Source organism: Mustela nivalis (assembly GCF_964662115.1).
Source record: "Mustela nivalis genome assembly, chromosome: 6".
NCBI classification, from domain to species: domain Eukaryota; kingdom Metazoa; phylum Chordata; class Mammalia; order Carnivora; family Mustelidae; genus Mustela; species Mustela nivalis.
This window is the reverse complement of record NC_139025.1, coordinates 96,685,044-96,708,222: the sequence shown is the minus strand read 5'-3', so window position 1 is coordinate 96,708,222 and position 23,179 is coordinate 96,685,044. Positions and strand designations below refer to the sequence as shown.

Here is a 23,179-nt window from a genome sequence, read left to right as displayed (position 1 = left end):
GCAGAGTCCTGAGGGGCTACTTCCAAGCTCCAGGGCTCTTCCTTGAGCACTTCTGCTCAGAGGGAGGCAGGGTGCGGTAGGGTTAAGGTCAGTTCTACCCATTCAGGCTGCCTCTGAGTCTCATCTCTAAGAAGGGTATATCATCCAGACTGAAGTACCTGGCTTGTCAGGGCTTTGTTTTCTAGGTAGTCATGTTTCCTTAACAAAATGTATTTGTAGAATGTGACAGATGGAACTAGCCTCTGTTCCAATGGTTTTCTCACCTTTCACAACCCTGTCATCTCCAGGTGCAAGCTGTGTTTATTTTTTTTTCTATTTTTTAAGATTTTATTTATTTGTCAGAGTGAGAGAGCACAAAGCAGGGGGAGAGGCAGGCAGAAGGAGAGGGAGAAGCAGGTTGCACGCTGAGCAGAGAGGCCAAGGTGGGGCTCCATCTATAACCCTGGGATCATGACCTGAGCCAAAGGCAGACATTAAAGGTCTCAGGTCATGATCCCAGGGTCCTGGGATCGAGCCCCACCTCAGGTCCCTGATCATCAGAGAGCCTGCTTATCCCTCTCCCTCTGTTGCTCTCCCTTCTTGTGCTCTCTCTCTCTCTCTGTCAAATAAATAAACAAAATCCTTACAAGGAAAAAAAAAGTATTGAGGAAAGAATTGATGGTTTGACTTCTCCGTGTGTCTAGATTGGCTGAAGGAATTTCAGGAGTGCCTGGATTCTGAAAAAACTACAAGCTCTGGACATCACACTATGGAACTTAAATAAAATATCAAGGCTGCCATAGAGTGCACCCACCATTCCTTAAAGCCCAAGAGAGGAAGGTAGAATTCTGGAAAAGTGAAGCTATGCTTCCTGTGGGGAAATATGAGTTTCCTCCTACTGAGTGATTTGATCAGTGAACTTTTCAGAACAGGACGTCCAATAGAACCAAGGGAACTAAGTACCCTACTATGCCATCCTTTCTGATCTTGTTTCTCGGGTCTCCCTAGACCTACTTCCTTGATGCCATATCCATAATTACTTCTACCTTACTTTTCTGTTTTTAAATATTTACTTATTTATTTGAGAGAGAGTGAGAGAGAGTGAGCGCAAGAGAGCACATGCAAGGGAGGGGCAGAGGAAGAGGAGGAGAGGGAGAGAGAGCGCATGTGCAAGCAGGGGAGGGGCAGAGGAGGAGAGAGAGGAAAACCCAAAGCAGGTTCTGAGCTGAGCACAAAGCCCAATATGGGACTCAATCCCTGACCTTGAGAGCATGATATGCAGGAAATCAAGAGTAGATCCCTTAACAGACTGAGCCACCCAGGTGCTCTCCCCACCACACTTAGGAAAAGGGAGACTGCAGGATTTTCTTCCTGAGTCCACTCTGGTAGCAGAAAGAACAAGGACTGGAGGCCAGAGACCTGGGGTCTAGTCTCAGCTGTGCCACTAAGTAGCAGCAGCCGTGAGCAAGTCACTTACCCATTCCTGAGATTCAGGCTGTTCCTCTGTAAAAGTGGGGATTACTATCTCAGGGATAGCAAGTGGAACACACATATTTACCTCCATCCTGCCTTCAACAGAGGCTGCCATTCAACCTCATCACTTATTAGAATTTTCTTCTTCAACGTTCTAGGCAGGCCTAATCCATTAAAGTGGATACATGAGTCAAAATCTACTTATTCTCATTTAATTTAATAATCCTTACAAACCCGTCTAGCTCCTAAATGGAATGTCCTGACTTTCCAACTAAGAGATGGTCAATGTGATCTGGTAATAGTTCACTCAATAAAAGGAAAAGGAAAACTTAGGATCATAATTTCATCCCCTACTCCTGCCCAGCCAGGGACTGAGCAGGATTTTCTTGAGGTCACCCTGTCCTTCCTTCTGTGCCAGAGATTTTGGTATTTGAGCTCCCCCTCCATCAGCTCACCCAGCAGGACAGTCCCAGACTGTAGCTCCCTTTCATCTCAAATAGCCCATACTTAACAGCTTCATATTTTACAGCAAGGCATCTCTGAGCAAAGGGATGATCTCAGGTCACGGAGAACCAAGAGTCAGGAGCAAAGGTAAGTAATGATTCTATTTGATGCTTACGAAATCTACCCCGATTTACAGTTCTCACCCAAGCAGGAAAGCAATCACACGACAGTATCAGGATGGTGACAGTTTCAGAAATCCAGGTAGTTGGAACTGTGTTTTACAGAAAGAATCCAGGAAGTGGTTTACACAGGGACCCCCTCACCTCCCAAACCACAAAGGGGCAGGTCCTGGGTAGGAATGCATGTGTGTTTGGGATAGGAGCCCTGGCTGGAGTTCTTTCAGACCCAGGAAGGGAGAGGGGAGAAGCAGTTGCCACAACAGGGAGGTGGGGCATCTTGCTACTCTGGCCTCAGGTGCAGACCTACACAGAACCATCAAAGTGGACTGTCTCATACTGTACACACTCACAGGCCACGATGATGAATTTCTCTTGCTGCTTGGTCTCATAGTCGCATTTGGGGTATTTGGAGCCTTTCTTCAGGCGGCAGTCGGTGATGCGCATTTTGGAACTGCTTTGGTGGCAGTTGGGCTTCCCGTTCTTGCAGGTTACATTTCCCTGGAAGCAGATGACCTGGACATCTGGCAGAGGCTCGTGGATAAACGTGTTCACCGGCTTGCAAAATCCAACCGTCATATTCCGGCGCTTCATCATTTGGTTGCAGTAGCTGGCATTGACGGTGGAGGTGTTCGAGTCTATGTGCTGCCACAGGAACTTCTCGGCCCTCGACTCCTTGGCCAGAGAAGGCTGGACACTGCCCAGCACCAGCAGCACCAGAACCAGTAGTGGGAACAGGATGAAGAACCTCTCCTGAGCCATGGTGGTCTCACTCCTCTGGAAGAGCCTAGCCAGGAAAGGGAGAGAAGAGAAAAAGCGTTGCCTGAGAAAGAACCCCAGCTCCCACCTGTGGCCTCCCTGGCTCACAGTCTCCGTTTGGGTCAGCCGGAAAGGTACCCCTCCTCCTGTGCAATTTTCCAAGGATTGAGATGCTCACATAGACTCTTGTCAACGAGTATTTAAGTCCTACTAGCTGGAGAGAGGTGGTCTTTCCCTCTGGTTGGTGACTTGACAGTGAACTAAAATCCTTCTATGTCTGAATATTAGAGATTTTAAAATTTAAAATCTATTTGAGGGGGCACCTGGATGGCTCAGTCTGTTAAGTGTCTGCCTTGAGTTCAGGTTGTGATCTGAATTCCTATGATCTAGTCCTGTCTCGAGCTCAGCTCTCTGGTCACTGGGGAGCCTGCTTTTCCCACTCCCTCTGCTGCCCCCTCTGCTTGTGCTTTCTATCTATCCCTGTCAAATAAAGAAATAAAATCTTAAAAACATTTAAAAAAATAAAATACATTTGAAGAATAAGTACATTTATACCCAGAGCTCAAGGTGCTTATCAGGAAATCCTTTTGAATAAAACATGAGCTGAACTGTATCCCTGAAATACCACATGACCTATAGGATCATGATGGACAGAGTGAGGCCTATTGTTCTCCAACACAAGGGCAACAGCCCAGTTCCTAACACCAGTATCATAGAGGGATGCCATTGTATTCCCAAGAGCAATGCTTCCCTCCCCCAGTGCCTTTGTTTCCCTGCAGCCCACATGCTCCATCCCAATATTGGTCCAGCTCAAGTTTTTTCAGGTGCTAACCTCAACCACCCTGGTTCCTCTAATCCAAACACAGAAGAAGAAGGAGTCCCTGAGACCATCTCTTCAGCCACTGACCTGGATCTCTAGCTTGGTCTCTAGGACAGAGCAGAGGGCCAGTCTCTGTGATCCCGGGATCCCTGGGAAGGGAATCTTATACAGATTACAAAGGGGCTTGGCTTCCAAAGAAAGATAGGTGGGAGGAGCATCTTGGTTTCACTTTAGTGGGAACCAAAGACATTGTGAGGAAGGACATTGTAGGGAACCATCCACACCACTCTTTTTTCAGGACTGCTGAGAAGGGGGAGTCTTGTTTATAGGAACCGTACCATGTGAACCTCATCTGTCTGCTGGCTCACAAGGAGCGGCAAAGAAAGCCACTACGGTAATGATGCCTGAACTGGAGCAAAGTCCTTGTCATCTCAGGGGGCCATTTGCATCAAACAAATAACTCTTGCAGGTTTGCAAAGGACAAATAAACACGTGATCCCCAGAGCACCAGAGAAATGGAGGTACTCTGTCTCCCCAGGAGTCCTGGCATGACTGGAATTCCAACAGCACCTCTTCTGGTGTGGGGGGCATTCTGCTTTCTGCAGCTGGAAGACTGCATGGACCTAGGGTGTGTGTGGGGGGGTCTGGGCTGGGAGAGGAGGAGACCTGCGACCTCACCCAGTGTTGGCCACTTCAGCTCTCCTGCGTGTGGAAGGTGGATGTGTTACAGTTCTTGGCCACAGCAACCACTCCTAGAAGGTCAGAGTGGAGGAGAGGAACTAAAGTTAATGAAACCCCAAGGGATGTCAGGCTGGCTCAGTCACCAAGGCACGGGACAAATCTTATGACTTTGCTTCTGTATCCATGTCCTGAAACTGTGCCCTGGGCTTTTCACTTCCTGAAAGTGGCAGCTGGAATGCTGAGGGTGTAACCTGACCATGTGAATGGCTTTTCCCCTCCTTAGTACATCATAATCTTAATTCAATACACTGGCTTTGATTTCTCAACACACCAACATAGAATTATTTACTCTGGCACTTAGAAATGAATAAAATAAGGCATTTTCTGACAAAACAATAATATAAAACAAAACCTAATGGAGTTATATGACTTCATTAAAGCAGTCTTCCACTAAAAAATTTCTAAGAATGGATTTGAGGTTACAAAGAAAGGCTACTCATCAGAAATATGAATTCAGGAAGGAATAAAGAAAGATGGTGACAAGTATGTGAACAAATCAAAGATCTTTTGACTATATAAAGCAATAATTTCTTGTTGAGTTAAGAAGATAAAATTAAAATATATGTCAGGAACATAACTTGGAAGTGATGTGAATTGCCGTGTTCAAGAGATGACTAAAAGTATTGATTAGACTTCTTTATGTTTAGTATACATTTGAGAATTTCTAAGCTAAGCAATGAAAAGAAGGGAAACACAGGGTTTGAATTCCAAACTAGCAGAGAATAAGTAGACTGTGGATCAGTTAGAAGAGTCTAGTTGTGCTGCAGTAACAAACAATCTCAAAATTTCCGTAGTTTAAAGTTTCTTTCTTATTCCAGCTACATATCTATCTTGGTCCAGCCTAGGGGCTCTGCCTGCTATTTTCACTTGGGAAAACAGGCTGACACAGGCTTCCTCTTGACACTCACTGTCTTAATCAAAGAGGCAGAGGAAAGAACATAGCACTGGGATGCCCTGGCAGCTCAGCTGGTTAAGCATCCTGCTCTTGATTTTGGCTCAGGTCATGATCTCAGGTCATAAGATCAAACTCTGAGTTGGGCTCTGGGCTGAGCTTGGAGTCTGCTTGGTGTTCTCTCTCTCCCTCCTCCTCTGCCTTTTACCCACTCTCTCTCTCTGTCTCTAAGTAAATAAATAAAACATTAAAAAAAAATACAGCACCGCAGAGGACAGCTCTTAATGCTTCTGCTGGAAGGGACATATGTCACTTCTATTCACACTTCATTGACCGCAGAAAACCTCATGGTCACATTTAAGTGCAAGAGACAGAGAAATAGGATCCTTCTAGGTGCCTGGAATGAGAGAATTATTTTGAACAGCTTTAATGGCTGTCACAGAATGACAGGCAATTACACCACTAATCCAAAAGAAGGGAAGAAGTGATAGGAAATAGAAATGCCAGACAAATGAGACTAATAGCAAAGGCAAAATAAGGTAGTAGGTATTCATTGAGGAAAATAAAAATGAATAACTATGTTATATAAATGGACTAAATGGTACAGTTAAAAGACAAGATTGATAGAAAAAAAACTAACACTCTCTCTCTGTCTACGTGCATATATATAGAGTATACCCACACACTACGTGTATATTTATAAATATACATGTACCTATAGATAACTTACAATTTTTAAAAATGTTTAAGAAGGTAATATTTTATTAGATGATGAGATGTGATAATCAAGAGATCAATGGAGTATTTTCTGGAGTACTTTCAGAGAACCGTTATTCCAATAGGTTGGAGAAAAAGTCAGAGTGAAAGAAATGGAATTAATGAGGAGGCTGACAGTGATGAGATGGAGTAAATTTGTGCACTAACATGATGAGGATGGCTGGGGAGAAGGTGACATGAAGGTGTGCACATCTTCGGGAAAGAGTCAGTATGGGAGAAGACAGTGAAAATACAGCACAGAGAGAGAGCATAGCTCCAGGAAGGGGGCTGACATGGGTAAAGGAATAAGAGACTGTCTTGTCTGTGAGGTTGGTGGAAAGGGGAGGTGGGTACCAGAGAAGGAAAAGGATGCAGCTGAGAAACAGTGACGTTGACTAAGAATATGAGCAGCAGAAGAATGTCCCTTCCAGCAATGGGATTTTCTCCAAGGACTGAGACTTGAGTCTTGTTTGCCTCCAACCCCTGTTTTAAAACTGGGTTCTGAGAATGTCTGCATCATCTCTGTTTGTCCTCTAGGTAACAGGGACAGTTATCCAGTATAGAATGTGTCTGTGAGCCATTATTGAGAGACATCATTTCCCATACATTAAATCACAGTTGCAGTATTTATCTTCATTACACAGATTAAAATGTGATATCAATCTCTCAAAATTTCTCTCAAGTAGTTTGACATACATCACAGTTGTCATTTCTTTAGGCATATACGGTGTGATATTCATTTCCATAAACCGCTCTTGAGAATTTGACTAGAGCCTGTAGAGTGAGGAGACCATATGTATTAGTTTCAGCTTCATGACTGGTATGTTATGTTCAGGAAAATGTTATCACCTCTCTGGACCGCAGTTTGTCATCTATAAAACACATGGATGATTGGCAAAGCACTAATAAAAGAGAATTTAAGTGCATAGCAACTGGAGTCTGTTTGGACAGTGGTCTGGAATCAGTTCACCTTTTTAATTATTCCTGAAACTCCAACTTGCATTTTTCTGGTTGAGTGCAGATGTGTACCCAAAAGTCCTGCATTATGATTTTAAAGATCAATAATATATCAACTTCTGTATTTGTTTCCTTATCTGTAAGTTATCTTATTCTAAGATGCTATGGACTGAATGTTTGTTTCCCACCCCCACCCCAAATTTGTATATTAAAACCTAAGTCTCAATGGGTTGGTAACCAGAATTGGGGCCTTTGAGAGGTGATTATGTCATGGAGGTGGAGCACTTGGGAATGGGATTAGTGCCCTTACAGAGAGACCACGGAGAGCTCCTTTAGCTCTCTATCATGTGAAACTGGTTCATGGCTATGAAACCATCTAAGTGCCCCTGCTTGCTGAGGACCATCCCTATTTATGCTCATTTCTTGGCTAATATATAATAATGTCCCTCTTCACTCTCAAAAGTCTCCCAACCAGACAGCAAATTATAGGGTCACCCTATTCAAAGCACACTGTAAGCCCTAAAAGAATTTTAATGTTATTATTATTACCACAACTGATATTGTTTCTTCAAGAGTCAAAATTAAAAGTTCACTTTTAATTCTGATCTAGTAGTAGAGGTAAGTAGAGGTGACAGTAATTGAAGTTTCTTTTTTTAAGATTTATTTATTTATTTTTAATATTTTATTTATTTATTTGAGAGGTAGAGAGAGACTAAGAAAGAGAGAGAGCATGAGAGGAGAGAGGTCAGCAAAAGAAGCAGACTCCGTGCTGAGAAGGGAGCCCGATGTGGGACTCTATCCCAGGACTCCAGGATTATGACCTGAGCTGAAGGCAGTCGCTTAACCAACTGAGTCACCCAGGTGCCCTGAATGAGACTTTTTTTTTTAAATTTATTTTTTATTTATTGTCAGCATAACAGTATTCATTATTTTTGCACCACACCCAGTGCTCCATGCAATCTGTGCCCTCTATAATACCCACCACCTGGTACCCCAACCTCCCACCCCCCACCACTTCAAACCCCTCAGATTGTTTTTCAGAGTCCATAGTAATTGAAGTTTCTGATTGGGAGGGAAGGATAAACTGAAAAGTTTCAAAATTCTCTTTATTTTTTTTTAAATCATCTTATTGATTTATTGGACAGATAGAGAGCATAAGCAGGAGGAGCATCAGAGGGCGAGGGAGAAGCAGGCTTCCTGCTAAGCAGGGAGCCCAAGATGAGGGGCTTGATCCCAGGGCCCTGGGATCATGAACTGGCCCAAAGGCAGACACTTAACTGACTGAGCCACTCAGATGCTATAACTTCTATCTTTATAGAGAATCAGAGAGCAGTGAAAATGGAATGGGTGTATCAGGAAAACACAGGCAGATCTGGGATTGGACATCACAGTAGGCACACTAAGATTTACTGTGGGGTAACTGTCAGAAGGCACTTGTACCTTACAGCTTAGGTGCAGCTTACATTGCACCTAAAAGTTACCTTTGGCTACTCCCTTCTGTGTGGTAAACAGTAGAGTGGCCAGAAAGAGGGAGGGGGTAGATCCAGAGCAGGATATGTCTTATCTGCAGTCCCCCGTCTTGTTCTATCTCTAAAATTTCCTCTCAAGAGGCCTCGATTCCTGTTAGGTTCCTGGGGAAAGTTGCCTCAAGAAAGCTTCAAATCTCCCAGATATCCCCAGGCCTCAGAAAAATGGACCATTGGGGATAGCATTTCAGACCTGGAAATTCATCAGCCAGCTCAGATGACTGGGGTTACAGCTGAAGAATGAAATCATTACTGGCTGAAGTTCTCAGTGAACAATGTAGTTTTGTTTAACATTTCTGAGTGCTTGTTGATTGATCAAGTTTCAGAAAATACTCTCTTCCAATGAAAAGTATTTAGACTGGGTGTGGGAGTAAGTCAGGGAGGTCTGGGATTTGTCCTGACTTTCACTGACCTTCCAGCCCCTTGAGAGTATGGCCCTGTAATCAGTTCATCCTGTCCAATGACAAGTCTAAGGAAAGAGAAGAGAGCTGTCTCTGGGATGGCCAAATAGATATGCCTGCTTATCTGCATGTTATCATCTCAGTCTCAAAAACACTTTCTGCTCCTGACTCTATGCCTACTTAACTTCATTTGTGACTTTATGGAACATCATGTAGTGAGAAAAAGCATGGGCCTGAATTAGAGCCGCAACACCATAGTATAGCCTATGACTAAGAGCATGGTGTGCTTATGCCTCACTGTATGGCACACATACTAAACAACAATACTTTTACTATCTCTGATTTTATGGTTTAGGTGTAAAACATCAGTCTTCAGCAGGGAATGTAGAGATAAGGGAAAAACAGCAAACACATCCTAAACTTCGGGAGTTCATCATGGTGGTATGGGCAAAACAATTCTCAGACTATGTGAGATGTATTACAAGAGTGAGCAAATGAGCACAAGGGTTAATGTTGTGAAGAGCCAGGGTTCAACCTGGACATGTGTTTATGGAATAGGTGGAGGAAACAGAGTAGAGGAAGAAACTTTTTCCTCCACCCTCTTAGGTTCAGAGAGTAGGAATGTACAAATTAAGCTGGCAAAAGATAGACTAGCAAGAGAAAAAACCCTAGTTACATACACATATACAGCACCCAGAGTGAGCCCTAATGGCTTCTATAGACTTTGGGAGATGTGTCAAAGTAGGTCCATCATTTATAACAAATGTACTGCTCCAGTGTAGGATGTTGACAATGGGAGAGGCTGAAGAATTATATATGAGAATTCTGCTTTCTACTCATTTTTTGCTGTGAATCAAACTGTCACCACAAATGATGTCTATTTAGAAGGAAAAATTAAAATGTGATGCTGATTTCTTCAAAAATTCCAGACTTTTACTTACTTCTCTCAGCATCATCTTTTCCAGTCCTGTCTATGTTGACACAAAAGTTGGGTATTCATCCTTTCTGATGGAGGCATAATACTCCATTGTATATGTCAAGCTGAGAGAGTCAATTATCATATGGTTTCACTTACTTATGGAGCATAAGGAATAACACGGAGGACATTGGGAGATGTTCAGGATGGTACAGTAAGCTTCCACATACTGGAAGATGGCTTATAAACAACAAACATCTCTAAGTGTTTAAGGGATTGGAAAGTCCAAGATTAAGGCACCAGCAGATTTGGTGTCTGCTGAAAATCCACCTGATATTTATAGATGTTTTATAGATGGCTACCTATTTGCTGTGTCTTCATATGGTAGCAGGGCAGGGAGTTCTCCTGAGCCCCACTCCTGTGGGCTCTACCCTCATGACCTAGTCACCTCTCAAGTGCTTTACCTCCTAATACCATCATATGTGAAATTTCAACATTTCAAACATTCTGTCTATAGCAATTGTTTTTCTACCCACCAGTTCCTCTATTAGATTATTTAGTTTAATAAATATTCAATCAATTAGTGGCCAGTTAATCTTAACCAAAGCAAGTAGGACTATCCAAAGGCAAAAAGATAGTCCCTCCAAGAAATGGTTGGTAGAAGTCAAGATGGCAGAATGGTAGCAGGCTGAGATGACATCAGGTTGCAGGAGTTCAGCTAGATAGTTATCAAACCATTCCGAACACCAACAAACCCAACAGGAGATTGAAGAGAAGAGCAGCAATTCTTGATACAGAACATTGACCACTTTCTGAAAGGTAGGACTTATGGAGAAGTGAATCCAAAGAGATGGGAAGGTAGCCTGTGTGGGGAGGAGCCTTTTCCGGCAAGCCACGGAGCAATGGAGAACAAAATCAGAACTTTTAGAAACCTGCTGTACTGGGGTACCAGGGTGGCTCAGTGGGTTAAAGCCTCTGCCTTCAGCTTGGTTTATGATCTCAGGGTCCTGAGATGAGCCCCACATCAGGCTCTCTGCTTGGCAAGGAGACTGCATCCCCTTCTCTCTGCCTGCCTCTCTGCGTGCTTATGATCTCTTTCTCTGTGTCAAAAAAAAAAAAAAAAGAAGAAGAAGAAGTCGGCCACACTGAAGGACATTGCTCCAGATTCTACGCGGGGGTGGAGCCCTTGTGGGGACAGCATGGTCTCAAGTCCTGTGGGGTCACAGAAGGATCGGGGGTTTCTAAGTGTAGCAGAGCTCCCAGGTATTAAAGCAGGGAAGCTGGCTACAGAGACAGAGCCAAGGAGTGAACTCTGAATTCGGGGTTACCTTAAACTCTGATCTGTGGCACAGTCAGGGCATTGCTCTTTGAGCAGGGACCCCACAAGTGGCAGGGCCGGGGAGACCCCCTCCAGAGAGTGGCAGAAATCTTCTGGGTTTGGAGACCCTAAATGGGGCTGTGTGCCTGAGACAGAATTGCTGGGTCACAGGTCATGTGAGCTCAGAGGGTGGCCGGGGACCAGGTAGTAATTGAATGCTTTTCTCCAAGGGTGCACTGAGGAGTGAGGCCCTGAGCTCTTGGTTTCTCTGGGCTGGAGATTGGGAGGCTGCCATTTTCATTCCCACCCTCCAGAGCTCTACAGAAAGCATTCAGGGAACAAAAGCTCCCGAGAGAGAAACCAAGCAGATTACTTAGCCGGCCTCTAGCAATGGCAGAGCAATTCCGCCTCAGGCAAAGACACTTGAGAATCACTATAACAGGCCCCTCCCCACAGAAGATAAGCAAGAAATCCAGCCAGGACCCAGTTCACTGATCAAGGAGAAGAGGGTAATTCCAGAGGAGGGGAAAGCAAAGCCTGGAATTCATGGCTTTCTGCCGATGATCCTTTATCTTGTGAAGTTAATTAAATATTTTTAAATTTAATTTCTTTTCAGTGTAACAGAATTCATTGTTTATGCACCACACCCAGTGCTCCATGCAATACGTGCCCTCCGTAGTACTCACCACTTGGCTCCCCCAGCCTCCCAACCTCCCACCCCTTCAAAACCCTCAGATTGTTTTTCGTAGTCTCAAAAGTGGCTGCATCAACTTGCATTCCCACCAGTAGTGTAGGAAGGTTCCCCTTTATCCACATCCTCTTCAGCACATGTTGTTTCCTGTCTTGCTAATTTTGACCATCCTAACTGGTGTAAGGTGGTATCTCAATGTGGTTTTAATTTGAATCTCCCTGATGGCTAGTGATGATGAACATTTTTTCATGTGTCTGATGGGCATTTGTATGTCTTCGTTGGAGAAGTGTCTGTTCATATCTTCTGCCCATTTTTTGATGTGATTGTCTGTTTTGTGTGTGTTGAGTTTGCGAAGTTCTTTATAGATCCTGGATATCAGCCTTTTGTCTGCACTGTCATTTGCAAATATCTTCTCCCATTCCGTGGGTTGCCTCTTTGTTTTGTTGACTATTTCCTTTGCTGTGCAGAAGCTTTTGATCTTGATGAAGTCCCAAAAGTTCATTTTCGCATTTGTTTCCTTTGCCTTTGGAGACATATCTTGGAAGAAGTTGCTGTGGCTGATATCAAAGAGATTACTGCCTATGTTCTCCTCTAGGATCCTGATGGATTCCTGTCTCACATTGAGGTCTTTTACCCATTTTGAGTTTATCTTTGTGTATGGTGTAAGAGAATGGTCAAGTTTCATTCTTCTACATATAGCTTCCCAGTTTTCCCAGCACCATTTATTGAAGAGACTGTCTTTTTTCCACTGTATATTTTTTCCTGTTTTGTCAAAGATTATTTGAACATAGAGTTGAGGGTCCATGTCTGGGCTCTCTACTCTGTTCCACTGGTCTATGTGTCTGTTTCTATGCCAGTACCATGCTGTCTTGGTGATCACTGCTTTGTAGTAAAGCTTGAAATCAGGTAACGTGATGCCCCCCACTTTATTTTTGTTTTTCAACATTTCCTTAGCAATTCGGGTCTCTTCTGATTCCATACAAATTTTAGGATTATTTGCTCCAGCTCTTTGAAGAATGCTGGTGGAATTTTGATCAGAATGGCATTGAAAGTATAGATTGCTCTAGGCAGTATAGACATCTTAACAATATTTATTCTTCCGATCCAAGAGCATGGAATGGTCTTCCATCTTTTTGTGTCTTCTTCAATTTCTTTCATGAGTGTTCTGTAGTTCCTTGAGTATAGATGCTTTACCTCTTTGGTTAGGTTTATTCCCAGGGATCTTATGGTTCTTGGTACTATAGTAAAAAAAATCAATTCTCTAATTTCCCTTTCTGTATTTTCATTGTTAGTGTATAAGAATGCCACTGATTTCTGTACATTGACTTTGTATCCTGCCACGTTGCTGAATTGTTGTATGAGTTCTAGTAGTTTGGGGGTAGAGTCTTTTGGGTTTTCCATATAAAGTATCATGTCATCTGCAAAGAGAGAGAGAGTTTGACTTTTTCATTACCAATTTGGATACCTTTTATTTCTCTTTGTTGTCTGATTGCTGTTGCTAGGACTTCTAATACTATGTTGAACAAGAGTGGTGAGAGTGGGCATCCTTGTCGTGTACCTGATCTCAACGGGAAGGCTGTAACCTTTTTCCCATTGAGGATGATATTTGCTGTGGGTCTTTCATAGGTAGATTTGATGAAGTTCAGGAATGTTCCCTCTATCTCTATACTTTGAAGCGTTTTAATCAGGAACGGATGCTGGATTTTGTCAAATGCTTTTTCTGCATCAATTGAGAGGACCATGTGGTTCTTCTCTCTTCTCTTATTGATTTGTTCTAACGCATTGATTGATTTGCGAATGTTGAACCATCCCTGTAGCCCAGGAATGAATCCCATCTGGTCATGGTGGATAATCTTTTTAATGTACTATTGGATCCTGTTTGCTAGGATATTGTTGATAATCATGGCATTCATTTTCATCAGTTATATTGGTCTGAAATTCTTTTTTTTTTTTTGGTGGGGTCTTTGCCTGGTTTGGGTTCAAGGTAATGCTGGTTTCATAGAAAGAGTTTGGAAGTTTTCCTTCTGCTTCAATTTTTTGAAACAGCTTCAGGAGAATAGGTGTTATTTCTTCTTTGAAAGTTTGGTAGAATTCCCCAGGGAATCCATCAGGACCTGGGCTCTTGTTTTTGATCACTGCTTCAATCTTGTTACTGGATATTGGTCTATTCACTTTATCAATTTCTTCCTGGTTCAATTTGGGAAGTTTATAGTTTTCCAGGAATGTATCCATTTCATCTAGGTTGCTTAGCTTATTGCTATATAACTGTTGATAATAACTTCTGATGATTGCTTCTACTTCCTTGGTATTGATTGTGATCTCTCCCTTTTCATTCATAATTTTATGAATTTGAGCTTTCTCTCTTTTCTTTTGGATTAGTGTGGCCAATGGTTTATAGATCTTACTGATTTTTTCAAAAAACCAGCTTCTAGTTTCATTGATACATTCTACCATATCTCTGGTTTCTACCTTATTGATGTCAGCTCTAATCTTGATGATTTCCCTTCTTATGTGTGGAGTTGGTTTGATTTGTTGTTGATTCTCCAGTTCTTTCAGGTGTAGAGACAGCTGGTGTACTCTGGATTTTTCAATTTTTTTGAGGGAGGATTGGGTGGCTATGTATTTCCCCCTTAGGACCGCCTTTGCTGTATCCCATAGGTTTTGTACTGGAGTGTCTTCATTCTCTTTGGTTTCCATGAATTGTTTCCGTTCATCTTTGATCTCCTGGTTGATCCAAGCATTCTTAAGCAAGGTGGTCTTTAGTTTCCACGTGTTTGAGTTCCTTCCAAACTTTTCCTTGTGATTGAGCTCCAGTTTCAAAAGCATTGTGATCTGAGAATGTGCAGGGAATAATATCAGTCTTTTGGTATCGGTTGAGTCCTGATTTTTGACCCAGTATGTGGTCTATTCTGGAGAAGATTCCATGTGCACAAGAGAAGAATGAGTATTCTGTTGTTTTAGGGTGGAACATTCTGTATATATCTATGAGGTCCATCTGGTCCAATGTGTCATTCAATCCTCATGTTCCTCTGTTGATTTTCTGCTTGGATGATCTGTCTATTACTGAGAGAGGTGTGTTAAGATCTCCTACTACTAATGTATTCATATCAATATGACTCTTTCTCTCTCTTTTTTAAAAATATTTTATTTTTATTTATTTGTCAGAGAGAGAGAGCATGCGCAAGCACAAGCAGACAAAGTGGCAGGCAGAGACCAAGAGAGAAGCAGGCTCCCCACCGAGCAAGAAGCTTGATGTGGGACTTCATCCCAGGACACTGGGATCACGACCTGAGCTGAAGGCAACCGCTTAACCAACTGATCCATCCAGGGGTCCCGTGACTCTTTCACTTCATTAGCAGTTTTCTTATGTAATTTGCTGCTCCCATATTGGGGGCATATATATTTACAATAGTTAGATCTTCTTGGTGGATAGTCCCTTTAAGAATTATGTAGTGTCCTTATGTATCTCTGACTACTGTCTTTAGTTTAAAATCTAGTTTATCTGATATGAGAATCACTACCCTGACCTTTTGTTGAGGCCGATTGGCATGAAAGATGCTTCTCCATCCCTTCACTTTCAGTACAGGACAGGGCCAGGGGTGATTGTCCTGGGTCAGGGGACTTAAGCCCCTGTCCCTAACTGCCCATATTCCCACAATTTTCCCCCATGATCCTTTGCTCATTTTGAGTGCTTTCAACCAGACTCCAAGTTAATGCTGGTCCCCAATCGCAGGGCACTCTTGTATTGGGGTATTACGTTCCAGTGGGTCACTTCTGGTGGCTTCCTCCCCCTTTTGTTTATCTTCCGATATCAGTCTGATGTTCCCACTCCATTTTGTCTGCCCACTGGCATCTTTTGCCTCCGTAGAGATCCAGAAGTGTATAATTCTAATCTCAGGTAATCAGCTCACTTTAGGGTATAGGTTGAAACAGCACCTCCACCTACTTCCCCGCCATCTTGTCTCCTTCTAATAAAATATTTTCAATTTTATTTCTTTTTTATTCTAATTTTTTAAGGGTATATCCTTAGGTTTGAAATGGGTCTCTTGTAGACAACATATGGATTGGTCCTGTTGCACCCCTGTGTTATTTTATGGGCACATTTAGGCCATTCATGTTGAGAGTGATTATTGAGAGATACGTTTTTATTGACATCAGTTACCTGTGAAGTGTTTGTTTCTATAGATTGTCTCCATATATTTCTGTTCAATGATATTCTTAGGATTTTTCCTCTTTTATAGAACCCCCCTTAATATTTCCTGCAGTGTCAGTTTGGTGGTCACATACTCTTAAACCTTGCTGGTCTTGGAAGTTCTTTACCTTTTGATCCATTTTGAATGTCAGTCTTGCTGGATAAAGTATTCTTGGCTGCATGTTCTTCTCATTTAGTGCCCTGAATACGTCTTGCCAGCCCTTTCTGTCTTGCCAGGTTTCTGTGGACAGGTCTGACGTTATTCTGATGGGCTTTCCTCTGTGCATAAGGAATTTCTTTGTCCTAGCTGTTTTCAAGAGCTCCTGTCTACAATTATGATTCATCATTTTCACTATCAGGTGTCTTGTGGTCTTTCTAGATTCTATGATCTTGGGGGGAGACCATTCTGCTTCTAGTATATGAATGCTGGTTCCATTCACAAGATTGGGAAAATGTTCATGGAGAATTTGTTCAACTATATCTTCTAGTCTTCCTTCTTTCTCCTCCCCCTCAGGGGTTCCAGAAATTCTGACGTTGGAACATTTCATGGCGTCATTTATTTCCCTAACTCTGTTTTTGTGGCTTCTAAGCTGTTTGTTCTAGGCTTTCTCCTGAATCCTTTTTCTCTGTATTCCAGATCACTGATTCTATCTTCTGTCTCAGTTACCCTAGCTTTTAGAGAATTTAGATTAGATTGGAACTCATTGAGAACATTGTGAATATCATCCCTGTTGGCTTTCACATCTGCCCTAATCAATTCTATTTTGTCATCGATGGCTTTCTCCAAGCTAGCTATTGCCTGGATAATTGTTAGCCTGAGTTCCCTTTCTGATATATTGTCTATGTCCATAGCCATTAGCTCTATTGCAGAAGGCCTTGTCTCTGAATTTTTCTTCTTTTGGGCATTCCTCCTTCTAGTCATTTTGGTGAGAGATGGCTGAATGGATGTGTAGCTGAATGTATTGACAGTGGTTCAGGGAAGGTGCACCCTAGAAGGCTTCTGAACAGTCCAGAGTCCCCACCCAAAAGAAAGAAAAAAAGAAAAAAAAAAAAAGAAGAAAGAGATAGAGAGAGAGAGACAGGAAAAAAAAATGAAAGATAAAATAAAAGAGAAGGCCCAGACCAAATGGGCCCCAAGGCAAGATTTATGAAGTATATAAACAAAAACAGACAAACAAAAAGACCAACAAAATTAGATGACAAGAGAAAAGAAAATAAGTAAGTAAAAACAAACAAACAAAAGAACCTCGTCAATAAGAACCTCAAGTATAAGATTTATATACTACGAGGATAAAAACAAATACACAGAAACACTGGTGGAAGAAAAAGATGGGGGAGTGGTTATAAATTCTCAGTGTGGGTGAGGAAGTTTAATTTGATTCTTCCTGGATGTATCTTGATATCTTTGTTAAAGGACTCAACTTTCCTAAGATAAAGGGGGATTAAAAACTGGATTACCTGTAGGGTTAGCAATGACTGGGGAAAGGGGATTACCTTGAAGCTTATCTGTGTATAAATATTAAAAAAAAAAAAGAATAAACTAAAATAAAAGAAAATTAAATTTAAAAAATTAAAAATATAGAAAAGCAAAAGAACAACACAGGTATATGTATCAAAAAGTTCAGGTTAAAAGGTTATTATGTAATTTGATGTACTGGACATCTCACTGTGATGGTAAATAGGTAAAAAAGTTATATATAAAAAATATGAGCCAGAATAGTGGGAATGAATTAAAAATAGAAGTTGTATCTATGAAGTAGTGGTGGTTGTCCTCTTGTCTTTCTTTTTTTTTTTTTTTTAGGTTGGCTTTCTGGGAGAGGGGCCTGCCATGTGTGTTTTCAAGGAGTTAAGTCCTTGTGTGTCTTGCTGGAGTTAAGTCCTCCTGCCCCCATCAAGGGGGTGGGCTCTGAGGAAACCGCTTTTTCAGGCGTTTGTTCTCTGGAGGTTTTTGTTTCGTTATTCGTTCATATGTTTTCTCTCCCCTTGGGAGCTTTTGATGGGTTTTGGAGGCTTAGAGGATGCAAACTGCACCCAGACCTCCCTCTCAGAGAGAAGCCTCAGTCTGTTCTCTAGGTGCTCCAGAGCACATAAATTCCCCCTCTGCTGCTGGCAGAGCATGTTCCCAGTCACAGTCTCTGGGGTCATAGGAACTCCCACTTGTACCCAAAACCATGATATTTGTGGCCATCTGGGCTGCTCCAGACCACCAGATAGGTCCCAGGCAGTGATAGAGCACTGAGATTTTGATGCTGGCCTGGTCTGGGAGTGCTCAGACTCCCTGGGTCCGAAGAGCACCCTGGCTGGCACCTGCATGCACCTCTCTCAGGGGGAGATGTGGGGCGGGATTCAGACTCTGGTAGCATGGCTCATGGGTGGAGAATGCAAAAGGCTGTGGTTCTGCTTGCTGGTGAGTCTCCCTCGCCCTCATGGGAGCCGCCACCCAGATGCTCTCAGGCAAGCTGTTGGCTCAGGGACCAAGACCTGGCTTCTTCGAAGCACCTCTCTGGCTCAGTGACAGGGGTGGTTTGTTTGGTTGGGGGACTTAAGCCCCTGTCCCTAACTGCCCAATTCCTGCAATTTCTCGCCACAATCCTGTGCTCTTTTTGAGTGCTTTCAACCAGACTCCAAGTTAATGCTGGTCCCCAATTGCAGGGCACTCTCATATTGGGGTATTACTTTCCAATGGATCGCTTCTGGTGGCTCCCTCCCCTTTTTGCTTATCTTCTGATATCAGTCCCATGTTCCCACTTCACTTTATCTGCCCACTTGCATTTTCTGCCCCCGTAGAGATCCAGAAGTGTATAATCCTAATCTCAGTCTGTTTTCATTGGTGATCAGAGTTCTTTGGTAGGTAATCAGCTCACTTTAGGGTACAGGTTGAAACGGTGCCTCCTCCTACTTCCCTGCCATCTTGTCTCCCCCATTAAAATATTTTAAATTTTATTTCTTTCTTATTCTAATTTTTTTAACTTTTACTCTTTTCTCTTTTAACATTTTTAAACTAGTTTATCTTAACAGTACCTTTCTTAAAAAAATACTTTTGAACCTTTATTATTATAGTCATATTTTATCCTTCATTGTATCTAAACTTATCTTTTGTATGCACATAGGTTTTTTTTCTTCTAAAATATTTTGGGATACATCTTCTTCTAATAGATCAAAATAAATCTAGCACAGGGTTTGTTCTAGTCTCTGGCCTGAGCAAATTCTCTCCACTTTTTCTTTCTTTTCCCAACCAACTTATCTTATGAACTCCTTTTTTATAATTTTTTAAAAATTTCATCTTTACTGTCATTTTCCATCCATTCATCATATTTACCCTTGTTTGTGTGTGTGTGTGTGTGTGTGTGTATTTTTTTCCCCTTTCCTTAACATTTTGGGATGTAGTTACCTCTAAGAGACCAAAATACTCCCAAAATCAAGTGGGTTGCTCTGTTCTATTCACCAGTCTTATATATATATATATATATATATATATATATATATATATATATATATTTTATTTTTCTATTTAATTAAAAAATTTTTTTTGAACTTCTTTTTACTCCTTTTCTTCTCCCCACAATTTCTGGTCTCTTCTAATTTGGTTAACACACATTTTTCTGGGGTCATTTCCACCCTTTCAGTATTTTATTCTCTCACTCATATATTCTTATCTGCATAAGATGACAAGGTGGAAAAACTCAGCACCAAAAAAAAAAAAAAGAAAGAAAAGAAAAGAAAAAGAAAGAAAAGAAAAAAAGGTAGTACCAAAGGCTAGGACCTAATCAATACGTATATTGGTAATATGTCAGATCTAGAGTTCAGAATGATGATTCTCAAGGTGCTAGCTGGGCTCGAGAAAGGCATAGAAGATATTAGAGAAACACTGTCTGGAGAAATAAAAGCCATTTCTGGAGAAATAAAAGAACTAAAATCTAATGAAACTGAAATCAAAAAAGCTATTAATGAGGGGCAATAAAAAATGGAATCTCTTACTACTAGGATAAATGAGGCAGAAGAGAATTAATGATATAGGGGACCAAATGATGGAGAATCAAGAAGCTGAGCAAAAGAGAGACAATCAACTACTGGACCATGAGGGGAGAATTCGAGAGATAAGTGATACCATCAGACACCACAACATTAGAATAATTGGAATTCCAGAAGAAGAAGAAAGAGAGATGGGGGCAGAAGGTATATTGGAGTGAATTATTATAGAGAATTTCCCTAATATGGCAAAGGGAACAAGCATCAAAATCCAGGAGGCACAGAGAATCCCTCTAAAATCAGTAAGAATAGGTCCGCACACTGTCATATAATAGCAAAACTTACAAGTCTTAGTGACAAAGAGAAAATCCTGAAAGCAGCCCGGGAAAAGAAGTCTGTAACGTACATTGGTAAAAAATATTTGATTGGCAGCAGACTTATCCACAGAGACCTGGAAGGCCAGAATGAACTGGCATGATATATTCAGAGCACTAAATGAGAAAAACATGCAGCCAAGAATACTATATCCAGCTAGGCTATCATTGAAAATAGAGGAGACATAAAAACCTTCCAGGACAAACAAAAACTAAAAGAGTTTGTGAACACCGAAGCAGCTCTACAGGAAATATTGAAAGGATCCTCTAAGCAAAGAGAGAGCCTAAAAGTAGTAGACCAGAAAGGAACAGAGACAATATACAGTAACAGTCACCTTACAGGCAATACAACAGCACTAAATTCATATCTCTCAATAGTTACCCTAAATAAATGGGCTAAATGCCCCAATCAAAAGACAAGGGTATCAGAATGGAAGAAAAACAAAACCCATCAATATGCTGCCTACAAGAAATTCATTTTTCACCCAAAGGCACCTCCAGATTTAAAGTGAGGAGGTGGAAGACAATTTACCATTCTAATGGACATCAAAAGAAAGCTGGGGTGCATTCCTTATATCAGATCAATTAGATTTTAAGCCAAAGACTAAAATAAGAGATGAGGAAGGACACTATATTATACTCAAAGGGTCTGTCCAATAAGAAGACCTAACAATTTTCAATATCTATGCCCCTAACAGTGGAGCAGCCAACTAGATAAACCAATTAATAACAAAATCAAAGAAACACATTGACAAATACAATAATAGTAGGGGACTTTAACAACCCCCCTCACTGAAATGGACATATCATCCAAGCAAAAGATCAACAAGGAAACAAAAGCCTTGAATGACACACTGGACAAGATAGACATCATGGATATATTCAGAGCATTCCATCCCAAAGCAACAGAATACACATTCTCCTTTAGTGCACATGGTACATTCTCCAGAATAGATCACATCCTGGGTCACAAATCAGGTTTCAACTGGTACCAGAAGATTGGGATCATTCCTTGCATATTTTCAGACCACAATGCTCTGAAGCTAAAACTCAATCACAAGAGGAAATTTTGAAATATCCCAAATACATGGAGGCTAAAGAGCATCCTACTATAAGATAAATGGGCTAACCAGGAAATTAAAGAAGAATTGAAAAAATTCATGCAAACAAATGATGATGAAAACACAATGGTTCCAAATCTGTGGGACACAGCAAAGGCAGTCCTGAGAGGAAAATATATAGCAATACAAGCCTTTCTCAAGAAACATGAAAAGTCTCATATACACAACATAACCCTACACCTAATGGAGCAGGAGAAAGAACAGCAAAGAAAGCCTAAACCCAGCAGGAGAAGAGAAATAATAAAGACCAGAGCAGAAATCAATAAAATAGAAACCAAAACACAAAACAAAACAAAAAAACCCACAATAGATCAAATCAACGAAACTAGGAGCTGGTTTTTTGAAAGAATTAGTAAGAATGATAAACCCCTGGCCAGGCTTATGAAAAAGAAAAGAGAAAGGACCCAAATAAATAAAATCATGAATGAAAGAGGATTGATCACAACCAACACCAAAGAAATACAAACAATTATAAGAACATATTATGAGCAACCATATGCCAGCAAATTTGACAATCTGGAAGAAATGGATGCATTCCTAGAGATGTATAAACTACCACAACTGAACCAGGATGAAATAGAAAACCTGAACAGGCCCATAACCAGTAAGGAGACTGAAGCAGTCATCAAAAATCTCCCAACAGACAAGAGCCCAGGGGCAGATGGCTTCCTAGGGGAATTCTATCAAGCATTTAAAGAAGAATTAATTCCTATTCTCCTGAAACCGTTCCAAAAAATAGAAATGGAAGGAAAACTCCCAAACTCATTTTATGAGGCTAGCATTACCTTGATCCCCAAACCAAAGACCCCATCAAAAAAGAGACTTACAGACCAATATCCTTGATGAACACAGATGCAAAAGTTCTCACCCAAATCCTAGCCAATAGGACCCACAGTACATTAAAAGGATTATTCACCACGACAAAGTGGGATTTATTCCACAGCCGCATTTGGCTCAACATCTGCAAATCAACCAGTGTCATACAGTACACTAAAAAAAGAAAGAACAAGGACTGTAATATACTCTCAATAAATGCTGAAAAAGCATTTGACAAAGTACTGCATCCTTTCTTGATCAAACCTCTCCAAAGTGTAGGATTAGAGGGTACAAAGCTTAATATCATCAAAGCCATCTATGAAAAACCCACAGAGAATATCATTCTCAATGGAGAAAAACCGAAAGCCTTTCCCCTAACGTCAGGAACACGGCAGGGATGTCCATAATCACCACTGCTATTCAACATAGTACTGGAAGTCCTAGCCTCAGCAATCAGAAAACAAAAAGAAATTAAAGGCACCCAAATTGGCAGAGAAGTAGTCAAACTCTCACTCTTTGCAGATGATATGATACTTTACGTGGAAAACCCAAATGACTCCACTCCAAAACTGCTAGAATTTGTACAGGAATTCAGTAAAGTGTCGGGATATAAAACCAATGCACAGAAAACAGTTGCATTTCTATACACCAACAAGACAGAAGAAAGAGAAATTAAGGAGTCCATGCCATTTACAATGGCACCTAAAACCATAAGATACCTAGGAATAAACCTAACCAAAGAGGCAAAGAATCTGTACTCAGAAAACTATAAAGTACTTATGAAAGAGATTGAGAAAGACACAAAAAAATGGAAATATGTTCCATGCTCATGGATTGGAAGAAAAAATATTGTGAAAA

General features: G+C 41.3%; 1 pseudogene across 2 annotated transcripts in view; it reads right to left on the bottom strand.

The window, feature by feature from the left end:
- Positions 1 to 2,038: 2,038 nt before the first annotated feature.
- Positions 2,039 to 23,179, bottom strand: part of LOC309867828 (ribonuclease pancreatic pseudogene) — a 68,230-nt pseudogene continuing 47,089 nt past the window's right edge. Inside the window, exons 1-2 of one of the 2 annotated variants that reach the window (XR_014316713.1) lie at positions 3,739 to 3,826; positions 2,039 to 2,859 (exon numbers count right to left, since the gene is read on the bottom strand). The product of XR_014316713.1 is annotated as a ribonuclease pancreatic pseudogene (transcript). Of the gene's footprint in view, positions 2,860 to 3,738; positions 3,827 to 23,179 lie in introns of those variants that run through there. The other variant, XR_014316712.1, reaches the window with a different exon arrangement.